Source organism: Elaeis guineensis, chromosome 13 (assembly GCF_000442705.2).
Source record: "Elaeis guineensis isolate ETL-2024a chromosome 13, EG11, whole genome shotgun sequence".
Classification (NCBI taxonomy): Eukaryota; Viridiplantae; Streptophyta; class Magnoliopsida; order Arecales; family Arecaceae; genus Elaeis; species Elaeis guineensis.
Genome location: NC_026005.2, coordinates 74510852 through 74534595, shown reverse-complemented (window position 1 = coordinate 74534595; position 23744 = coordinate 74510852). Strand labels below are relative to the sequence as shown.

At 35.6% G+C, this 23744-nt stretch overlaps 1 pseudogene; it reads right to left on the bottom strand.

The window, feature by feature from the left end:
- Window positions 1-4532: 4532 nt before the first annotated feature.
- On the bottom strand, window positions 4533-5886 carry LOC140853410 (uncharacterized; annotated as a pseudogene).
- Between the last annotated feature and the right edge of the window lie 17858 nt (window positions 5887-23744).

Genomic DNA, 23744 nt, shown 5'->3' with positions numbered 1-23744 from the left:
TGGAAGTGGGCTGGGCTGGGCCATGCCCCCACAAGAACCGAGCTTGAGATTTTTTTTTTTTTTTTTTGGGGGCGGGGGGGGTTGTTGGTCCTGTCTTAGGTCTGAAAATTTTTGATAATCGATACTTGAGCCTGACTCTAACTTAATTGGGGCGGCCCAAAATTACCCGTTTGGGCCAAACATTGATTGAGCTTGAACCTGATTAAAGTTTAGTATTTTATACTATTGCTTCATAAGTAAATGGGCTTAGCCAAAAATTGGGCTCTCTCCTATAACACTAGTAAATGACACATGACACATTATTCTTTGCCAAACCCATTCTAATCTGTCCTTCCCATCATTCTCTTCAAATAACAACATGCAAGAATAAATGGGTCTAGGCCTGAATTCGAGCACAGTTTTGGGCTGGGCTCGGGCTCGGGTCGGGCCAATGATATACTCGAGCTTGGTTCGAAAAACAAATGGGCTCTACATTTAAACCCAAATCCAATCTAAACTCTTTCGGGCCTAGCTTTTAGGCCGATCTGGAGTCGGCCTGGCCCGATGGGCCTCGGACCAGCTCGAGCCCATTTTCAACCTACCTATACTCTTAGGAAGAGGCGGAGAGCACCAAGAAAAAAAGGTAGGGCAAAGGAAAAAGATAGTTCTAGTCCCTTTAAAGAATATCAATTTGGTATGAGAGACAAGGCTGGCTAAAGTAAAGTCTCCAACATAACAGATGTTTTTTATTGACAAAGACAATGATTTAACATTTTGGCAGTGTGGGAGCATGGTATCATGATAGCTTGATAAGTGTGACTATAATTATCAAGCTTGTCCCGGCTATTTGGGGTTAGCATTATGGATCCCCCTTTGCCAGGCACTCCTATTCAGGCCTTCCTTTGATGTTCAAAGCCATTTCATTTTCTTTCTCTCAAGTACCATCTATATCAAGACATTCTAGTACTTATTCAAATGAAAGCCACTAGTGCAGTTTCTAATAAGAAAGTTGGGAAGGTTTAGGTGAATGAAGGCATGTAATGTGATAATGCAAATTGCACCATGATCAATATTATTTGAGTTGAGGGCTCAAGTTGATATTCTGCGTAGTCATGAAAGGATATTATTAACCCCTAATTCCTAAAGTAGAGTGAAGCAGTTGACTTGGAGAATGAAATCAGTATAATGTGAAAAGTTGAGTTAAATGCATGAGAAAATAACAAGAATATGTATGGTTAAGATTATGAAGGATATAGCTGCCCTAGTGGTTGGATCAGCACTGCTCCAATGCCAATTTGCCCACATATTTGTTGGATGCCAAAAAATGAAATATCAGATCAAAATAAGGGTATGCCACAAGTAAGAAAATTAAGCCATTAAATCTTTGTCAACTGTACATGAATATTGCCAAGAGCTGTTTTACTCATGGTTTCTGTGGTCTAACACATATTAGAATTAACCAAAAAAATGTTAAATTATGCAGAAAAAGTATCCAACAAGAAGCAAAAACATAGCCATCCTAAGAAGATAAAGTAATACCCAAGGGCAGACCATATGCTTAAGAAAGTTAAATTAACTCCTTGGGGAGTGAAGAGGGATGGGATTAAGCAAGTCTGGACTCTAGAAGACTGAAAAATGAGCAAAGGATCTCCAAAAACTAAGCAATCTCCTGAGTCAAGAAATACATGTCCCAATAAGCACATAGAAGCTGGTTGAAGCTTATGTAAAAATTCCATGGCATTTACTATTACAAAATTAAATACGAGCCCAATACCAAACCCAAATTTTAAAATTCAAGAGCATCTGAAACTTTAAAACTGAAAAGCATGAATGAAAAAGGCATAATGTGAATGAGTGAATGGATCACATACACACAAAACAAGATTATGACATGGGTTATGGGATTTTGTAAGCAAAGTGATATGGAGAATCTAAACTTAATCAGTTGAATAGTGCTGAATCAAAGATATTTGTTTCTTGTAACTTGCTTGATAGGTGAAAAGCCTGTTCATCTCTAGTGCAACCTCAGGTTTTTGAATCGTAAGACAACTTCTAATGCAGAGTTATTTCAATCTTAGGGATGTTGTATAGATGAAGAACAATTCCATCTCTATAAAAACACTGATCTTTATGGTCAATGTTGGAACTCCTATGTTGGCAAAGAGCTGGATCAATATTGCTATAATTTAATGGACTCAGAAAGGATGTCTCGTTCACTTAATTTACCATATTTTGATGTCTGCCAATGATGATGGGTGGTTATTTCACCTATTTCCACTGTTTGCATGTGATAAATTGTGGCAATACACTTGTTCGATTTATCTGAACCCCTATAACACAAGAAACTCTGGCACAAAAATGTTGCTTTCCTGTTCAAAATTTTTTTTCTTCAAAGAACTATATAATACATTGAGTTAATGACAGAAGTGATGATCAGGGAATACTTCTATCATGGATTAGTCTTTCTGATGGCTTACAGGTTTGCGGTCATGTTGTTGGTAGTGCCTCTGCTTGCATTATTTTTTTTTCCTGTCAGTTCCTTCTTATTTCATTTTGATACTAATTATTTAGGACAGAAAAAAAAAAAAGACCATCAAGTTCTGCTTCTTTATATCATAGCTTTGCATTTGCTTATGTTGTTCATATGCAAAGTCAATTATGTAAACATTTACCATGGGATATTCCTGATGCAGTTAGTCACTAATTTTTAGCAGATGGGAAATTTTTAATTATGGGCTTGTGAGCTTACACCCTCCTATTTATTGATGTATGGTCTTATGTATATTCTATATTTGATTTTTTTATTGGTATATATTGCTTGGTTTCATGGTATTATTTTTTAAAGGATAAATTACAATGACCTCCCTCAAAGTTTGAGGTAATTACAGATTCCCATCCAACATTTTGGAAATATATATTTTACTACTTAACTTTTGCTATATACATGACACATAACCCCTTACGAATTTTTTTCTGTTAAATAAACTACCAATCTATTTGATAATTTTTACTAATATCATCAACTATATAATCTATTTGGGTCTTAAAATATTTTATAATTTTTTTTTATTTTTCAAATTTTAAATTTTTATATTTGACCAGAGGGTTATGTGTATATTTTTGAAATGTTGGGTAGGATCATGTAATTACCCCAAACCTCGAGAGGAGATAGGGTAATTTACTCTTTTTTAAAATATGCTTTATAAACATGAGCATGTTTTTTTACTTCTGCATTTGTAACAATCTTCTCTTTTCTTTTCTTGGACTTTCTAGATTTCTGAAGTTTTTGAAGTATGAATTAGCTGCCAAATAATGTTCAATTTTATCATATCTTTGTAATATCAATGTTCCCATGTTTTAGTCTAGTCACTCTGGTACATTTAAGATGCACCACTATGGCTTGTCTTGTTCTGAATTTATAATTCGTTCTTTTTTCCTAGTTCTCGGGAAAATGGAGACACTGTTTTTTCCAATGAAACTGTGTCATTTTTTAAGGAGGGAAAGGGAAGGGGTAAGAACTGAAAATTTATATATGAGGACACTCGGTAGTTCTTTTTTCTTAAATGTTGTTTTACAGAAAGGTTGCTGTTGAGTTTGATGAGTAAAATGTGCGGGCCCTGCAAACTAAATGGAGGAATTTTGGATGTGAGATCTAGTTCCTTGGAAATGTTGGGTAGCAAGGAGGAGATTCTGCACTAGTTTCTTCTGAGGAAAGTGGACTGCGCCGTTTTTCTTCAGATGGATATCTTTGTGGTGCATTTTAGGATTTTTAATAAAGTTTGGCGATCCCTTCTGTCCTCCCTTCACCAACTCCGTCTGTTGCTACCAACACCTCATCTTGCATGAATTGCAACACCGTATGGACTTCTAATGCTAACAAAACCCTCCACTCCCTTGGTTACAGAGATAATCAAGGCCTATAGGTATATTTCCCATATAAGACGAAAGACTTAAGATGAGCTTGTCTATAGATGCAGGGGTCTCACCACCTCACCCACGATCCTCAAGGTGTGTGGTGGGGGTCACATATTCTTTCTTTTAAATGATTGACCCTGTATCTCAAAATTTTTGTGTGTACAGATCTCTTTTTGCCCCCAGGAGGAAGGTTAAACTTGTTTTTTTGTTCGGAAAGTGGAACTATCTCTATGTATATAAGCGGGGATTCACTGCTCTTATTTACAGATAAATTGCAGGAGCTAATCAAATATCTTTTTCCCCTTATGATCTTTCATTTTTTGAGAAATTTTGTGCTTTCAACCTTTGGTCCTGTGTTTGACCGTTTTTCATTGTGCTATATCTGAATTTTTTTCAAGTTAAGGCTGCATCTCTCAAAATTCTGATCATGATATATAGTTTTGTTCTTAACAAAATACATGGGCCAGATAATGGATTCAAACATCCTTTATGTGTAATATATGATTACTTGCATTTGGAATCGTAGACATTGCTTTCAATTTGAGGAATAGATTATTGATGCTTTATAATCAACATTGCTTTCAGTCTTACAGAATGAATCACAGTCTTGTATTCCTTCCATTTGGAGTAAGTTTTGAATTTGTTGGACTTCCAAGAAACGTGAGTAAAATAATGTTGTTACCATCTAACTAGTTATACATAAATTTGTTTTAGCCATGCGAGTATTGCAGGGGAAGTTGGTAACATATTATTTATCATAAGCATGCTAAACATAAGAGGGCAAAAGTCTTTAGCACAATTGAAATATTGCTCCATTGTGGCCTAGGTGTCATAGGTCTGAAGCATAAAAATTGTCTCTCCATATATGGGTAAAACTGCATACATTTGATCTTTTCTGAACCCTTGTAGTTGTGGGAGTCTGGTGCACTAGGATATTTTTTTTTTTAAGGTGCACCAGGATATCTTTTCAAGCACCACTAAGCATAAATAAGTGACTTTCTTGGACACGGACTTGACAGAATTACTATTTGTTTGATATTTTGAAGAGGGTATGGAGATTAAAGGAGAGTTGGATAGGTTAAAATTTAAAAGACAAAATCGTGTATGTGTAGAATGATATTTCCATAGTAGGGGCATTTATGGAATTTGGAAACTAGTTGTGATTCTGAAGAAGGCTAATGGTGCTTCCATGGCTGGAAACTACACATTCCATTTGAAAGCTGCATTTATGCTGTCTTGTAAAGAAGGGTCCACCGGTCCGACGGTCCAGGGCGTAGATCTCCACGGCGGAGTCCGTCACGCGCGCGCAGCATAGCCGCCCGCCGCCGGCCTCCCCGAGCTGCCAGTCGCCGCCGCACCCTGGGGGCGCCGGGAAGATCCGGGTGGTGCCGGTGGCCGGATCGTAGGCGAGCACCGCCGGCTTGGCCGTCCGCCAATAGGCCACGCTGGCGGCCGAGACGCTGGAGACCAGGACGATCGGGTCGGTGGGGAAGGGCGCCGGGTCGGACCGCCATTGGCCAGTGGCGGAGGAGAAGGTGTCGAAACGGTAGGCGATGGCGCCGCCGGTGCCTGACTCGAGGAGGCAGACGAGGTGGAAGAGGGAAGGGAATCGGGGCGGGAGACGAGAACGAGGGCAGGGGATGAGAGGAAGGGGTGGGGGCGGGGAGGGCGGGGGATTGGGGTCCAGCGGGCGGTGGCGGGGTTGCAGACGTAATAGGAGGACCAGGCGCCGCGGCAGAGGACAAGGCCATGGGAGGAGGAGCGGACGGAGACGGCGGGGGGTAGGAAGGAGAGGGCTGGGTCGGGGAGGTGGCGGGGATGGCTGCCGAAGGGAGCGTAGGCGGGGCGGCGGGCGGCAGTGGAGACGACGTGGAAGAAGACGCCGGCGATGGCGCCCTCGTCGCCGTTGTCGACCACCCAGTCGCCGGCGATGGCGGGGTCGCCGAGGTCGGCGCCGTCGGTGATTACCCACTTGCCGTCGTCGAACTCCATGGCGCGCTCCGATCGCTGCGGTTCTTGAAATCTTGCGGAAGAAGCAAGAAGCAAGAGGGGAGTGGCGAGGAATTGATGTTCGAAGGGGGGTTTATTTTTCTTTCGGGGGATTTTATACAGGGTGGTTTTTGGCACGGGGACGGGGACGAGGGACGAGGACCGAGCAGGGCGCGCTCCTTCTATGGAGCACGTCGCACGGCTGGGATTTGGAGAGGAGAAGGTGGCACATGAAACTTTGTTGAAATGTTTTGAGATTCGTGTCCGGTGCGCAACTGAGCTTACATCACCATTCATCCTGGAAACACGAATGTCGAAGTTAGCTATTGTGAGTAATGGACCCCAATGGGTAGAGATAGTGTAGCGTTGTAGGTTTGATGTCTCGTTAAAAAGGATTTCACCAATCTCCACCGGGTGCAAAATGCTCAGAAAATAACATGTAGAAACTTAAGAATGTAGCAATATTGATCCTATTTTATTCTTCTTTTTTTGCATATTTTTAGGTAAGGGTAAGCTAACTTCTTTTTCCTTTTTTCCCTTTTTTTTTTTTTTTTTTTTTTTGAGAGTTTTTTGTGGGGGGGGGGGGGAGGGGTTTGTAGAAACTTTAGAATGTAGCAATGTTATAAGCTACTTCTAAATAAAATATAGAAGAAAATTACGGTAACACCTCTTAAATTTCATCCATTTACATTTTGATCTCAAAAAAAAAAAGTTGCAAATAAACCTCAAAACTTTTAAATCATTGAAAAGAAGCTCAGTTGTCTGTCTCCAACCTAACAGTAATAATAAAAAAAGATGAAATGACTAAAATATAATTATATTATCTTCAACTAATATTTTTATTTATGAAGTATAAATCATGCTCTAAGCCATCCCACTATTCTCAAAAGAGAAGCTTTGAGGAAAAAGGAAGCACCCCTTTCCATAGTCTAAAAAGAGAAGAGATTGAGAGCTTTGGATTCCTCCACTTTGACTTCAGTCTCTCATCGCTGTGCTGAAATTTGAGGCCGAGATCTTGTTGTGTTTGCCATTTTAATTTTTTTCAAAATTTAACCAAGTTCTTTTTGAAAAAAAATTTAATGCATTCTTGAAGGTTTTTTGGCTGAAAGTTTAGGAGTTTTAACTAATTTTTAGATTGTTTTGGCTTCTTTGCCCTAAGAGCAATGTTATATCAGTTATTGTAGAGGTTAAGATAGAGGAAGAGAGGTGTCTTTCTTTTGAGGATTTAACCTAGCAAGTGGTTTGAATGATAAATAGAAGAAAGATGCCTTCTTTTTAAGTTTTGGAGTCCATCCGTTTCAATTTTTTTTTGTTGGATATGGTTCTGTTACTCAAAAGTAAGGAACTTTGAAATCCATTATGAAGTCTTTGTAAAATATTTTTACTAGGGGAAATAGTACCAATTTGATGGAGATTTTAATTGGTAATAAAAAATAGACTTATTTCTTTGCTTATGTTTGTTGTTGCTCCCAACTTCCTTTGCTATCTTCTCCGGTATTTGAAAACTTGTGAGAAGACCCATTTAGAACAGTGAAGATTTTTCCTTTTTTTTGTTTGATGTAGTGGAAACCATGAAGACCCATTTAGAATCATAATTTATATGTCTTCACAACATGCACAGGTCACAAAAGAAAATAGAAATGAGCAATGAAAACAGGGCATGTGCACAAGCTGTAAAAAATGTAAGGATTTCACTGCTTCTTAATTGACATGAGGAACCTCTTCCTCTCTGATTCCTCCTACAAAGAAACCAAGGTCCATGCTTTTAATCCTTAATCATGGCTTCAAGTCAAAAGATGGTAGCTTTCTTTCTTTTTTTTTTTTTTTTTGAAAGGAGACAATAAAATAGAGGAGAAGAACATTGATTCTTCAGAGAAGAGTGAGAAGAAAATGCTAGCTTTTTTTCTACTTGATCTATGCTCCTTGTTACCCCTCTCTCCTCTTTTCCACTTCTTTGCAATAGATAAGGAACAGAGACCATTGGCAAAAAAATGGCGATGATGATGGTCACATGAGAGTCATATGACTCTTTTTCCTTCTATTCTACTTTATGTCAAAAACAAGCTTCTAGAAAAAGCAGTTATGGTATTTCATAAAAATTAATCTCTCAGATGATCTTCACGTCATAACGTAGTCTAAAGGAGACAGATGGCTAGATCTTTTTGTAACATTTTTAAAGTTTTGGGATCTATTTGATTTTTTTTTTTTTGAGATTTAAGTGTAAATGCATCAAAGTTTAAAGAGTGTCACGGTAATTTTTTTCAAAAATATAGGAGCAATCAGACCTCCACTTGGAGTTTAGATTCAATAAATAGTGGTGTACACCTCAAGGCTCTATAATTTTCTTTGTTGTTTTATCCGCTCCCACCCTTCCATGCCCTGATCTATCCAAAGTTCCTACATTCAATTCTACAAATCTTTGCAATAATTAAAATTATGGTGCAATAGACATGCGCATCCTTTCAATTTAGTCCATCTCATCACCCAAAGATTCATAACCCATTTCACACCACATAGTCTATTTGGGGACTTCAACATATGGCGTCCACCAACCGCATCTCGCATTAGAAGAAAATGAGCCCCCTTTAAATCTGCATTAAGTCATTTTCTTATTATAACATCTTACGTTGATCTTTGGTTTGACAGATTGCTACCATGCATAACCCGAGGGCACTACAATAAAAATAATTTTTGGTAGCAAATTACTTATGGTATTTCTTATTATATATCACTAAAATCTCTTTTTTACTGTATTTTGATAAAAATATCACTACCTTTCAATAAGTATTTTTTTATTAGCAGTATTTTATCATAAATGCTGTTATAAATTTATATTTTATAGCATTTTATTATAGATGTCACTATAAATTTATATTTTAATATTTTATTATAAATACCACTATAAATTTATATTTATGGTATTTAGCAAATATACCGATAAATAATATCATAATTTATAGATTTTTAAAAATTATCATTAAATTTTAAATTATTAATTTTATATAGAGCTTGATTTAGTTATATTGATCTCAGAAAATATGTTATTATACATATATATTCTTAACATTATTTATTTAATGACATGAATGTATGTTAATAAATTAATAAACTATATTTATATGTTAAAATTACAAGTTATAAGTTGGTGGTTAAGAGTTTGTTATTTAAATAAAAGATTATTGGTTGGAATCCTACTCTTATTTTAATTCTAGGATATATAGTTTATTTTTTGATAATTTTTATCGGTATATAAAAATACTGGTATTAGAATTTTAAAGCCATTTATATATGCCACTAAAATAAAAATTTTTATCGATATTTTTAAAAAAATATTAATAATTAATTATTAATACCATCTTAAGATAGTACATAAGAAAATGCCAAAAAAAATACTGTTAAAGATATTTTACGATATTTTTTTTAGTCTACAGCAACACTTAAAAATATCATTAATGGTCACTTTTGTTGTAGTGGAGTTTATCTTAGTTGTGCATCGAGAAGACTAATGTTTAGCATTCTGAAGGTGAAACAATTTATCCATATTAGAACAGTAGAACTCAATAGGTGTGGCTCGTGTCCTTCATGCACTAGTGCAAATTAAAATGGTGCAGCATCATCTCCTGCTTCAATTTACATATTGTGAAACATAATGATTTTAAAACTGGATTCAACAGTGAACCAGCAAGCTGTCTGGTTCTCAAATCAATGGGCTGATCCATTCAGTGATGCAACACTCTTTTGGGAGGAGAGGAGTTCTAAAGAGAAATTCTTTGTGCACCACGAGCGGTGTAGAAAATTTGACATGAAGCACACCGCTTTATATAATTGATCCATGTAGCCACCACTTTCTAACACGCATTTAATGTCTACAGTTTTTTTTTATGTAAAAAATTTATATGATAAAAATATTCGTGCTCTTTAAAAAAAATTATAACATCCTGTGGCATATTATGACTTTCTAAATGCAGGATGTCATAATATAGCCCAGTAAATTATGGCATCTTATGGCATATTATGATATTCTGTATCAAATTATGACTTCATGCATGCAGGATATCATAATATAGTCTAGATATTATAATATGATCCAGGATGTCATAATATAAAAGAAATATTTTTGTCCAACCACTTTCCAACGTGTATTTAATGCATTACAGTTTCACTTTTTCGTTTGAAAATTTTGAATGACGAAAATACTCCTACTCTTTGCAAAAAATTTATGATATTTTATGGTATATTATGACATCCTGCATCAAAATTATGACTTTCTATATACAGAATGTCATAATATATATATATATATAAAATATCATAATTTTTTTTAAAGGATATGGATATTTTCGTTATTCAAAATTTTTAAATGAAAAAAGTGAAACTATAGGCATTAAATACATATTGAAAAGCAGTGGCTACATGGACCAATCATACAAAGCAGTGTACTCCACGTCGGATTTTCTACACCGCTCACGGTTGCATAAAGAATTTTGCGAGTTTTAAAATGGTCACTACAATAGAACAGGATATTAGCGATACAAAAAAAGTCATCACTAATACTATCGTCGTTGATATTTCATCGTAAATAATGACATCGTTGATAATTTTTTATGATAGAAAAAAAATTTTCATCGCTAATAATCGATATTACCGATCAAAAATTTTCATCGTTAAAAAATTTTTTCTTTGAAAACTATTCACGATGAAAAATTTTTATCATAAAAAAAGTAATTTATGATGAATTATTATGTCGCTAATAAAAAAATAATTTAAAAAAATTATTTGTGATGAAATACTTTCATTGCTATTAATTTAATTAAAATTTTTTATAAATTTTAGATTTATAAAAAATATTAGCGACGTAAAAGTTTCATCGGCAAATACGATAATTGCCAATTGAAAATATTTGTCGCTACTAAATTAGCAATTATTTATGATGAAACTATTTTCATCGTTAATAATTTAATATAAAATTTTAATATTTTTAAATTTATTAAAAAATTTATTTACGATCAATTGTTTTTATCGCTAATAGGTTTTTTGACGATCAAAATTTCATCAAAAATAATTTCATCGTTAAAAATTGACATATAATTTTTTTAAAAAATAATTTATGAATATATATTTTTAATTTTTATTTATAATATTTTTATTTATAATCTATAAAATAAAAATAAAAATTTACATAATAAATCTATAAATAATTTTCATCATTTTATTATATTAAATTAAAATTACAAGAGATCTGAAATAAAAATAAAAAGCAACATAAATAGGCCAAGTGTCGGTATCTGCAGAAGGAGAACGAGCTGGAGAAGAAGAGCGCTCGGAAGAGCTCGGATCGGCCTACTGCTGCCTCATCAACTGCATCATCCGCTCCATCTGTGCCATCCGCTCCATCATTTAGGTCTGGAGCTGCTGATACTCGTCGACACGTGCAGCCAACTCATCAACTCGCTGCTCAGTCCACTGTCGATTTTCAATAGCCTGTCTCTGCATCTCCGTCAGTCGAGTATCACAGATAGAATGGATGTCAGTCCTGGACGAGAGTGAGGATGAGGGAGCACTGACTCATGCCCTAGACCCCTAATATAACAGGATCTCGTACCAAACACCTGATTACAGATCTCATCATCTGTGGGTGCGATCGAGCTCTCAAGAGTAGGCTGGGATCTGATGTCTATCATACGATCCTGAAAGTTAAAGTTATAGCTATTTTAATTTTATACTGAAAATCAAACTGTAAATAAAAAAAATAATTGAAAAAACATACAAAAAGCTCCTGGCTCTCCATCGTCCACTCCTCTGACCGTCGCTGGTGGGTCTGCTGGTAGATATCGATCCTACTAGGAAGTTCATCTCTCTCTGCATCTCTCTGCAATTTGAGAATAATTAATTAATTTTTTTAAAATAGTTAGAGAGTTAAAATATGCTAATTAAAAATTACTTACCATCTACTCTATATGACGAGCGAACGATCTCAAACCCCCACAATGCGACATGATGATCTGTCTCATCAATTTACGATATTCTAGGCACATCGTCTCTGTACAGTTAGCAATCAAATTAGTAGGTAACAAACTGAATTTAAGAATAAATGATTCAATCATTAAACTTTAAAAAAAAATTTGATTGGATAACCTGATATGCCGAATCTTCGTAACGTCGACGTATGAGAGCCCAATCATCCATAGTAATGCTATCATACGGCCGCTGCCATGCTGCCTCCACCCCATGATCCTGCATCACATGGTACTAGTGCTAATGAATGCGGTGGTGATACTCCTAGAAACACAAGCATAAATGAGTGTCCACAGCTTGCCGCACGCGATCTTCCTCAAAATTAACAATATCAAATGCACCCTGTCAATAACAAATATTAGAAAGAATACCATGCTAATTAAATATTCACAGTATAATTTATTTTACCTATAACTGGACGTAGAAAATCTCTCTCTGAGCTCGTATAACGTGGTGTCAATCGAAAAGCGTTACGGGGGCATAGCTGCGGTATATGATACCTAGCTTGTCTGCCACGGCTTGCACCATCCCCTAATGGGTCTGGTATAGTCGGGTGGTATCTCAATATGGAGATGCTGTCCCAAGTACTCGCATCTCCAGTACTCTAGAGCGAGGTTCTTTGATGGACCTCGCCCTCACCTCACCATTGGTGAAGACTGGCCTGAAACAATAAGAAATAAATCATTAGTATGATAGCTATCCAAATAAAAAAAATTAAATTTTATTATATAAAAAATATAATAATACCACTCAGACCCACCTCACTTGGACTCATCTCACTAGGACCTGCTAGTGCAGGACCCTCTGGCGACCCTGCTGGTGCGGTAGTGGAAATGGGTGAAGGCACCTTAGCCTCAGGGGTAGGCTGCGAATGCAAATATCGTCGTTTGTCTCCTGATGCCATACCTACAATTCTTGATATATAAATGAATATAACATTGAACAATAATAGCAAAAAATAAATTATATTCTAATGAATAGAATTATATCACATATCATTATTGCGAGAGAAGATTCAATAAAAAATATATAGATCTACTCATCTGTATCCGTATCTACCTCGCTCGTATTAGATGTGTGCCCTAGAAAGCCAATTGTTGGCTGACACATTTATATTTTCAGAGTTTGTATTTGAACTTGTAAAATTTTTATTATTAATAAAAAGTATTCTTATTTTTAATCATGTTTATGTGTCCATGATTTGTCCTAAAAATTAACAAAGATAATTTTGCATATTCTCAAGGTGTTGAAAATTTGAGACACACTATTAGTGATTAATTTCTAAATACTTTCGATCAGAGAATCATCATAGAGAACAGTGATCGATCGAGGTAGATGAGTCTCGATCTGTAGTGTGGTGACACTAGGATGATAATGCAGGTGATTGTTAGAGAACAACTTGCACAGAGCGTGATCATTACGAAAAACTATTTGGATGTTTACTCACTCGTCAGTGGTATTCTCGATGCTACAGTGGTATGACTAGTCCTTTGACCTGCAGTGTATTGGCTATTTGCAGTGAGGCTGCTATAGTTTGATTGCACATTTACTTGGCCCCTAGCCATTTGGATCCTTGTTGTGTCTGTTGGCTATGGTGGGTTCAAGTTTAATGTTAAAAGTAGAATGCACTTAGATGAAATTTATCAACCTAAGTAGAAAAGGTATAGTCCTATGTGATTCGTGAGATTGAGTTCAGTAAGTCTCTGGTCAAATCAAGAATGAATTCTGGAAAGGAGTTTCCACGAGATTCGTAAGAGAACTTAAATTGAGCCAATCTTGCATATGACTGACGATGAAATTTGACGAGCTATCCATGACCTCCATCAAGTCCAAACTTTCGATAGAAGGACTGATTCATATGATAACTGTACCTAAAAATTCATACTTCCATTCTATTAGATTGTCACTACATATTGCTAGGTATCACTGGTGGATTATGGGATCCACGAGTATTATCTTGATGATCGATGATTCTCGATGGGCAGTGTTGGAATTATTCCAACCCATCAAAAAGAATTTTGATGATATTATAATAAAGATCATAATATGTCTCTCTATCAGATAGAATAGAACCTATGGGATCACACACAAAAGAGTTTTCTATCTGATCTGATGATTGATTGACGATTATGAATCGTTAAGGATATAATTGTCAATATGATTGATAATTAACCCAATATAAAAGTTGTAGGAGGATTAATTAGTAATTTGATTACTAATTGACTCAATTTAATTAAGAAATAAGTTTTAGATCAAGTCTAATTGAATTAGATTTAGTTTGACTTGAATTGTGCTTGGTTTGATTGAGTTTGAGATGACTCAATTACCATAGAATCAATTTCTGATTTGATCTGAATTTGGGTTCAATTAAATCTTAATTGGATTAAGATTTAATTTGATTAGAGACCTAATTAGATTAGATTCAATCAGGTGTTTGGGTCTAAACCAAATTATTTTTGGTTTGAGGCTCAATCCAAAATCCTAGAGTCCATTTTATGAAGGACTCTTCTATGCACCACCCATTGTCCACGCCCCTTCTCTCCTCACACAAATTTTAGATTTGCATGAGGTTTTCTATGTTTTTTCACCTCTTGATCGATCACTTATTTTCTCATTTGGATAAAGATAGGTTTTGATTTGAATCTGAAATTTAATTTAAATTTTGGTTTGAGGCTCAATCCAAAACCCTAGAGTCCATTTTATGAAGGACTCTTCCATGCGCCACCCATTATCCACGCCCCTTCTCTCCTAACACAAATTTTAGATTTGCATGAGGTTTTCTATGTTTTTTCATCTCTTGATCGATCACTTATTTTCTGATTTGGATAAAGATAAATTTTGATTTGAATCTGAAATTTAATTTAAATTTTGATAGAATTTGACTCTATCAGAACTCTATTAGACGCCATCTTAAAAGGATCTGCCTTTGGGATGCCTCCAGAGAGCTTTTGAGATCAGAACAAAATTTGGCCAACCACTAGAGTGAGAGAGGGACTTTTTGGCATCCTTCTTTCTAAGTTTGAAGGAAAAAACTCCATTGGTATAAGGCATGGGACTCCGAGGAAGAAAGCTGCGCTGCTGCTGCCTTTTCTTCTATCTCCACTACTTCTTCAACTGAAGATCGTCTTTCAGATATGAAGAAGGATCAAACTAATCATCAAAAGGTATTCTCTACAAGGGAGATAGTACCCCAGAGAGATAGATAAGTCTCAGATCAGATCGGATCTTGTGTGGATACCTGTAGAGGCCGGGCATTTGTGCGGCTTCAGGAACCTGTCAAATTTTTGATCATCGACTGTGGAGGTCTTCCACCCATGATAAGGTATGAGATCTGATCTCATAAATTAATTTTAAATTTTATATATCTTAAATCTGTATTAGAGAAGGTTTTAGATCTGATTTAATGTATGATAAAAATAATTAATCTATTTTATTCCGCTGTGATTTCAAAATAGTTTTGAAATACATGCATGTAATCTGTCCTTCCATATCAGAGCCACGATTTCAATTAGACATATTTAATCTGATTTTAATCTTAGATCTGAAAGTTAGTTTTTGATTTAAATAATTTATTTCAGTTTTATTTAGATCTGAGATTATTAAATCATGTATGAGATGCATAGATCTGTATTTCCTATGCGTAGTATTCAGATTAGATTAATCTCTATGGTCATTCGATCATAAGAGACACATTTAATCTGATTTTAATCTTAGATCTGAAAGTTAGTTTCTGATTTAAATGATTTATTTTAGTTTTATTCAGATCTAAAAATTATTGAATCATGTATGAGATGCATGGATATTTTAGATTATTGATCTAAAAATCTAGATCTGATTTTTGATAAATAATTTTTGAAAATAATTTTCAATCATATTTGATCTTTTTTTAGATCTGAATTTTGCATGTATATGATACATGCTTAATTAATTTTAGATCTAATTTTTTATATATGATATGTGATTTTAATTTAGATCTGAAACAATGCTATATGTCACCTTGTTTGAAATGTAAACCTAGTAGAGTTTAGATCTGAAATTATTTTGACATCTAAACTAAATCCATGATCATAATATACTTAATTAAGAATTAATATGTAAAATTAAAGATCTAAAATTTAAAATTTAAGATCTGAAATTTACTACATAAAACATGGGTTAATGGGTTGGATAGCTCAATTAGGTCTAGTTTGAGCGGTTTGATCAAACCGAATCAATAGTTAGTTATGTTTAGGTCTAATCTCTCATGTCAACCCAAATAGTTATAAGTTTGATCAGATCGACTAACAGCCACATGTTGTCGATCAAATCAAAAGACCTAATTTAGCTTTGTGGTTCGAGCTTGAATTAATTAGCTGACCTGATCAATGTTTATTGATCGATTGATGTCTAAGGTAAGTTTGACAGTTCGATCGGTGATCTTTAATTGGGAGCTACTCACATAGATCGAGTTAATGGCATACCCTCCCATCGATCTCACTTACCTGGTCAATATGGTTGATTAAGTCTTGACTTAGGTTGCTAATGATTCGAGCTAACCCATGCCACTAGGTTAGTCATATCTGATATGACTAATTAAGGATGAGACTTGAACTTAAATCTTCTTAATTAATATTAAGTCAGCGATCTTCCACCATTATAGAGATATGGATGCCTACTTGGTGTTGATCGTTCTTGACTACTCACAGTGGTTCGGTTGCATCGGATAGGTACAACCACTCTATGGCATTAGATATCTCGGGGTAGAGTTGGGTTTGGACCCAATAACTGTTAGGTGAGGGTCCCAATGATGGCTTTGCATTTGCTGGTATACGGTGGGTCTAACTTAACTAAAAAATATATCAATAACTGTTAGGTGAGGCCACAGAACTTAGAGACCGAACCAATTACATCTTGCTTAGTGAAACAATGGATAAAGACTTGTCCACTCATTGGTTTGTGTGTTTTCAATAACTGTTAGGTGAGGTGCACATAAATCAGTGGAACTGCAGTGTCCACTAAAAACTAATCATGTATAGATTTTCATTTTCTCCATCCGAGGAGTGTGGGAGATCTATAGAAATAGTGAGAGCCCTTGTTTGTTTATTAAAATCCAATAACAAATATTTATAAGTTCAAAATATTTAATTAAAAATTATTTCTTTCTACAGTTAACCATATTGAGTTTAAATCCATTAGCCCAAATCTTTGACACCAATAGGTTGATCGGAACCAATTATAAGGACTGGCTCCAAAATTTGAGAATCATTCTCAATTTTGAGAAGCTGAACCATGTCCTCGATCAGGATGTGCCTATGTTGCCAGCTCGTCCATCCCCTGATCAACGAGCCGTACTTGAGAAGTGGATAGATGAATACAATAAGGTGAAGTGCTATATTCTTGCATCCATGTCCAATGATCTTCAGCGACAGCATAAAAATATGAAGACTGCCAAAGACATACTGACTCACCTGCAAGAGTTGTACGGTAAGTAGAGTCGCACGGCTCGCTTTGAGGTCTCACGAAGATTTTTAAAGTAAAGATGCATGATGGGCAGTCCGTCCATGATCATTGTTTGATAATGATCAAAGACATTGAGGAGCTTCAGAAGCTAGGCATGAACATGGATAAAGAATTGCAACTAGATATGATCCTGCAATCCCTCCCTGATTCGTATGGGCAGTTCATCATGAACTACCATATGAATAAGATTGATAGCTCTTTGTCTGAATTGTTGAACATATTGGTAACATCTGAAAGTACTTGAAAAGTTCAAGGGGTACCATTCTAACTATAGAGTAGGCTTCTTCCAAGAGAAAGTCTACTTAAAAGAAGAAGAAGAAGCCTGCAAAGAAGCAAAAGATCGGTAGCAAACCCAAGAAGCAGACTCCAAAGAAGACCAACGATAAAGAAAAATATTTTCACTGCAATATTGAAGGTCACTGGAAAAGAAACTGTCCTGCATGCCTGGCCACTTTAAAGAACAAGAAGATGGATATGCCTTCTGAAAGTATGTCTGAGTTGTTGTTATTGAAACTAACCTAACGATTTCCTCTTCTTCTAGTTGGGTTCTAGATTTTAGTTCTAGTGCTCACTTGTGCACTTTCATGCAAGGTCTGAAAGAAGTTAGAGGGCTAAAGAAAGGCGAGATTACTCTTCGGATCGATAATGGGGCAAGAGTTGCTGCTGTAGCCATCGAAATTTATCCTTTACGATTATCGTTAGGAATTAGTTTGCTTTTAAAAAATTATTATTATGTACCTGGAGCCAGTAGAAACTTAGTTTCTATATCTGTATTGGTACAGAATAATTATAATTTTTATTTTAATAAAGATTCTATGCAATTTATTTTGAAAATAAAATTATTGCACGTGCCTTTTTAATTAATGGGCTTTATCATTTGCATAAAGATACGAATATTAATATTAACGAACAAATTATGAATACGTAGAGTCTAAGAGACTTAAGATAGAATTAGCCGAAAGTATCTCTGGCACCTAAGGCTAGGCCATATTGGAGAAGACAGACTTAACAAATTGGAGAAAGATGGCCTTCTCGAATCATTGACTTCTGAGTTTATCCAATTTGTGAGTCATGTCTTCAAGAAAGATGGCTAAGCTGCCCTTTATAGGACATGAGGAAAGAGCACTGAGATATTAGCTCGGGTACATACTGATGTATGTGGTCATTCGATGTACAGTTAGGGGTGGCTATCTCTACTTCATAATCTTTACCGATAATTTCTCACGATATGGTTTTATATACCTGATGCATTACAAATCTGATGTCTTTGAAAAATTCAAAGATTCAGATGTGAAGTAGAGAAGCAAACCGAAAAATCCATATAGGTTCTTGATCAGATCGAGGAGGAGAATATCTTAGTAAAAATTTCAGACCTATCTCAAAGATAATAGCATAGTCTCACAATGGAACCTCCATGGATGCCTCAGCTCAACGAGGTATCTGAAAGGAGGAATCAGACCCTATTAGATATGGTCCGATCTATGATGAGCTTCACAGATCTTTCGATCTTTTTATGAGAACATGCGTTATTTTCTGCTATTCATCTCTTAAATCAGATTTTCTTTAAATCTGTTTCTGCCACATCATATGAGTTAGGGCAAGTAAGAAACCATCTCTTAGATATCTTAAGATTTGAAGATGTCCGACTTATATCAAATGACAACAGGCGGACAAGTTAGAGGTTAGGTCACTTAGGGCTCATTTTATAGAGTATCCTAAGGAATCTATGGATACTATTTTTATCTTTCAGAGGATCACAATGTGATTGTGAGCCGTCATCCATCTTCTTGAAAAAGGAGTTTGTTCAAGATGGAGGTAGTGGGAGGAAGATTGAGCTCGAAGAGAAAGTCTCTGAAGAGTGTCAAGTCCAAGAACCTAAACCTACTAATAAGCCAGTAAATTTAGTACCTCCTCCATCTCATAGATCAAATAGGATCTTTCATCCTCCGAAAAGATACTTAAGTATAATTACGGAGGATCTAGAGGAAGTGTTCCTTGGGAAGATAAGATATTAGGAATGATCTCAAAATCTATAATGAGGCAATGTTAGATGTAGACTCAAGAAATGGATGAAAGCAATGAAGTCAGAAATTGACTCCATGCATTCCAATCTAGTATGTCTTAGTAGATCCACTTGAAGGTATTATATGTATAGGGTGTAAATAGATCTACAAAAAAAAATTAGATTGGATGGTAAGATAGAGACCTATAAGGCAAGGCTGGTGGCAAAAGATTATAGTCAACGCGAAAGCATTAACTATCAAGAGACTTTTTCGCCAGTGGCTGTGTTGAAATTCATCCGTACTTTACTTACGATTGCAGCCTATTATGATTATGAGATCTGACAGAAGGATGTGAAAACTATCTTCCTAAATAGATATCTTAAGGAAGATATCTATATGAGTAGCCTATGGTTTCACATCTAGTGATAGTGATCACAAAGTCTGCAAACTGTAAAGATCCATTTATGGACTTAAGCAAGCATCCCGGAGTTGGAACACTCGCTTTAATGATGTAATCAAATTATTTGATTTCATCAAAAATGAGGAAGAGCCATATATGTACAAAAAAATCAGGAGGAGTGCTGTCACGTTCTTCGTATTATACGTGGATAACATCCTCCTGATTGGAATGATATTCTCATCTGACATTGATTAAAGTTTGGTTGTCAAAAGAATTCTCTATGAAAGATCTAGGAGAAGCTTTCTATATTCTTGGTATTAAGATCTATAGGAATAGATCTAAGAGAATGATAGGACTCTCACAGTGAATGTATATAGAGGAGGTGCTGAAGTATTTCAACATAAAAACTCCAAGAGAGATCTCTTACTTCTTAGACTGGCATTCATCTTTTGAAAAAGATGTATCCTGACACACCTAAAGAGATCTAATGCATGAGCAAGATCCCTTATGCTTCGGCTATAGAGAGTCTCATGTATGCCATGCTGTATATGCGACCTGATATAGCTCTTGCTGTGAGTGTCACGAGCAGATATCAGTCGAATCCAGGTGAGGAGTATTGGACGGCTGTAAAAACATTCTTAAGTACTTGAGAAGAACTAAGGATTTATTCTTGATCTTTGAGGGAGGTTCGGACTTAAAAATGGAAGGATACATCGATTCAGACTTCATGTCTGATATCGATGATAGAAGATCTACGTCGAGGTATATTTTTTTGTGTAATGAAGGATCAGTTAGCTGAAAAAGTTTCAAACAACTGATCATGACAGATTCAACCATAAAAGTCGAGTACATCGCCACCTCTGAAGCTGCTAAGGAAGCATTCTAGTTCAAAAAATTCATTATGGAGCTAGGTGTGATGTCATTAGATGCCATTGCACTGCACTACGATAACAATGGTGCCATAGTCCTTATTAAGGAGCTCAGATCTCATCAGAAGTCCAAGCATATTGAACGGCGATTCCATATTATATGTGAATGTCTTAAGAAGTAGTTCGTCGAGGTATAGAGAGTCAACTTCACACAAAATATGACAGATCTACTAATAAAGCCTCTCAGTCAGTAAAAGATCGAAGCTCACTTTGAAAAGATGGATCTTAGGTTTATGGTCAATTGACTTTAGGTCAAATGGGAGTTTGTTAGATGTGTGCCCTAGAAAGCCAATTATTGGCTGATATATTTGTATTTTCAGAGCTTGTATTTGAACTTGTAAAATTTTTATTATTAATAAAGGGCATTCTTAGTTTCAGTCATATTTATGTGTCTATGATTTATCTTAAAAATTAATAAAGATGCTTTTGCATATTCTCAAGGTGTTGAGAATTTGAGACATACACTATTAGTGGTTAATTTCTAAATACTTTCGATCAGAAAATCATCATGGAGGACAGTGATCGATGCAGTTAGATTGGAGTACAATCCTCTCTTTTAAAGGTAAATGAGTCTCGAGTCTGTAGTGTGGTAACATTAGGATGATAATGCAGGTGGTTGTTAGAAAATAACTTGCACTGAGCGTGATCATTACGAAAAACTATTTGGATGTCCACTCACTCATCAGTGGTATTCTCGATGCTACAGTGGTATGACTAATCTTTTGACCTGCAGTGCATTGGTTATTTATAATGAGGTTGCTATAGTTTACTGCACGTCTACTTGGTCCCTAGTCATTCAGGTTCTTACTGTGTATGTTGGCTATGGTGGGTTCTGGTTCACTGTTAAGAGTAGGATGCACTTAGATAGAATCTATCAATCTAAGTAAAAAAAGGTATAGTCCTATGTGATTCACGAGACTGAGTTCAGTAAATCTTTGGCCAAAGCAAGAGTGAATTCTGAAAAGGAGTTTCCACGAGATTCACAAGAGAACTCAAGTCGAACCAATCTTGCATATAACCGACGATGGGCTTTGATGAGTTATCCATGACCTCTGTCAAGTCTAAATTTTTGATAGAAAGACTGAATCATATGATAAATGTATCTAGAGGTTTATACTTTCCTTTTACTGGGTTATCACTATATACTGCTGGTGTCACTGGTGGATTGTGGACCCACGAGTATTATCTTGATGATCGATGATTCTCGATGAGTAGTGTTGGAATTGTTCAACCCATCAAAAAGAGTTTTGATGATATTATGATAAAGATCATAATGTGTCTCACTACCAGATAGAACAGAACCTATGGGATCACACACAAAAGAATTTTCTGTCTGATCCGATGATTGATCGACGATTATGAATCGTTAAGGATATAATTGTCAATATGATTGATAATTAATCCAATGCAAAAGTTGTAGGAAGATTAATTAGTAATTTGATTACTAATTAGACTCAATTTGATTGAGAAATAAGTTTTAGATCAAGTCTAATTGAATTGGATTTAGTTTGACTTGAATTGGGTTTGGTTTGATTGAGTTATGAGATGACTCAATTGCCATAGAATCAATTTCTGATTTGATCTAAATTTGAGTTTGATTAAATCTTACTTGGATTAAGATTTAATCTGATTAGAGATCTAATGAGATTAGATTCAATCAGGTGTTTGGGTCTAAACTAAATTACTTTTGGTTTGAGGCTCAATCCAAAACTCTAGAGTCCATTTTGTGAAGGACTCTTCCATGCGCCATCCATTGTCCATTCCCCTTCTCTCCTCATGCAAATTTTAGATTTGCATGAGATTTTTTATATTTTTTTATTTTTTGGTCGACCACTTATTTCCTCATTTAGATAGAGATAAGTTTTAGTTTGAATCTGAAATTTAATTTAAATTTTTGATAGAGTTTGACTCTATCAGGACTCTATCAGGAGCCACCTCAAAAAGATCTGCCTTTGGGATGCCTCCAGAGAGCTTTTGAGATCAGAACAAAATTTGACCAACTACTAGAGTGAGAGAGGAACTTTTTGGCATCCTTCCTTCTAAGTTTGAAGGAAAAACTCTATTGGTATAAGGTGTGGGACTCCGAGGAAGAAAGCCGCACTGCTGCTGCCTTTCTTCTACCTCCACTGCTTTTTCGACTGAAGATCATTTTCCAAATCTGAAGAATGATCAAACCAATCATCAAAAAGTCTTCTCTGCAAGGGAGCTAGCACCCTGGGAAGATAGACAAATCTTGAATCAGATCGGATCTCGTGTGGATACCTGTAGAAGTCGGACGTTTGCACGGCTCCAGGAACCTATCAAGTTTTTGATCATCGACTGCGGAGCTCTTCCACCCATGATAAGGTATGAGATCTGATCTTATAAATTAATTTTAGATTTCATATGTCTTAGATCCATGTTAGGAAAGATTTTAGATCTGATTTAATACATGATAAAAAAAGTTAATCTATTTATTCCGCTGCGATTTCAAAACAGTTTTGAAATACATGCATGTAATCTGCCCTTCCCTTTCTAACACCTCGATGTGTAGGTCTTCCTCCGAATCACAATAATTGACTAATGTATTGTCTTTATCTCATCGTCATTTATGAACTAATCATCACCCTCTGACTCATCAAGATTAAATATAAAATCAGCTTCAATTTTATTGGACGGTAGATCAGCCCTATACAAAGGAGCTGTTACAAGTTCTTCATCAACAAGAAGCTCGGCTAATATTTGTTCTTCCTCTAAATTTGAATTTTCATCTATATCTAGTCAGGTTAGTATGTCATATATGCCTCTAGGTGTTATTCTTTGTACGACATACCAATTACCTCGATACTTTAAATCGTTCAAATATATTACTTATTTCACTTGAGTTACTAATATATACGGCTCATTCTGGTATCATGTTCGTACAAAATTTACACTAACAAAATGTAGATTGATATGAATACAATCTTTTTATTGCTAATATCCCACCATTCATACTGAAACAAGAATACAGAATTACTGGACTCATAATTCAGT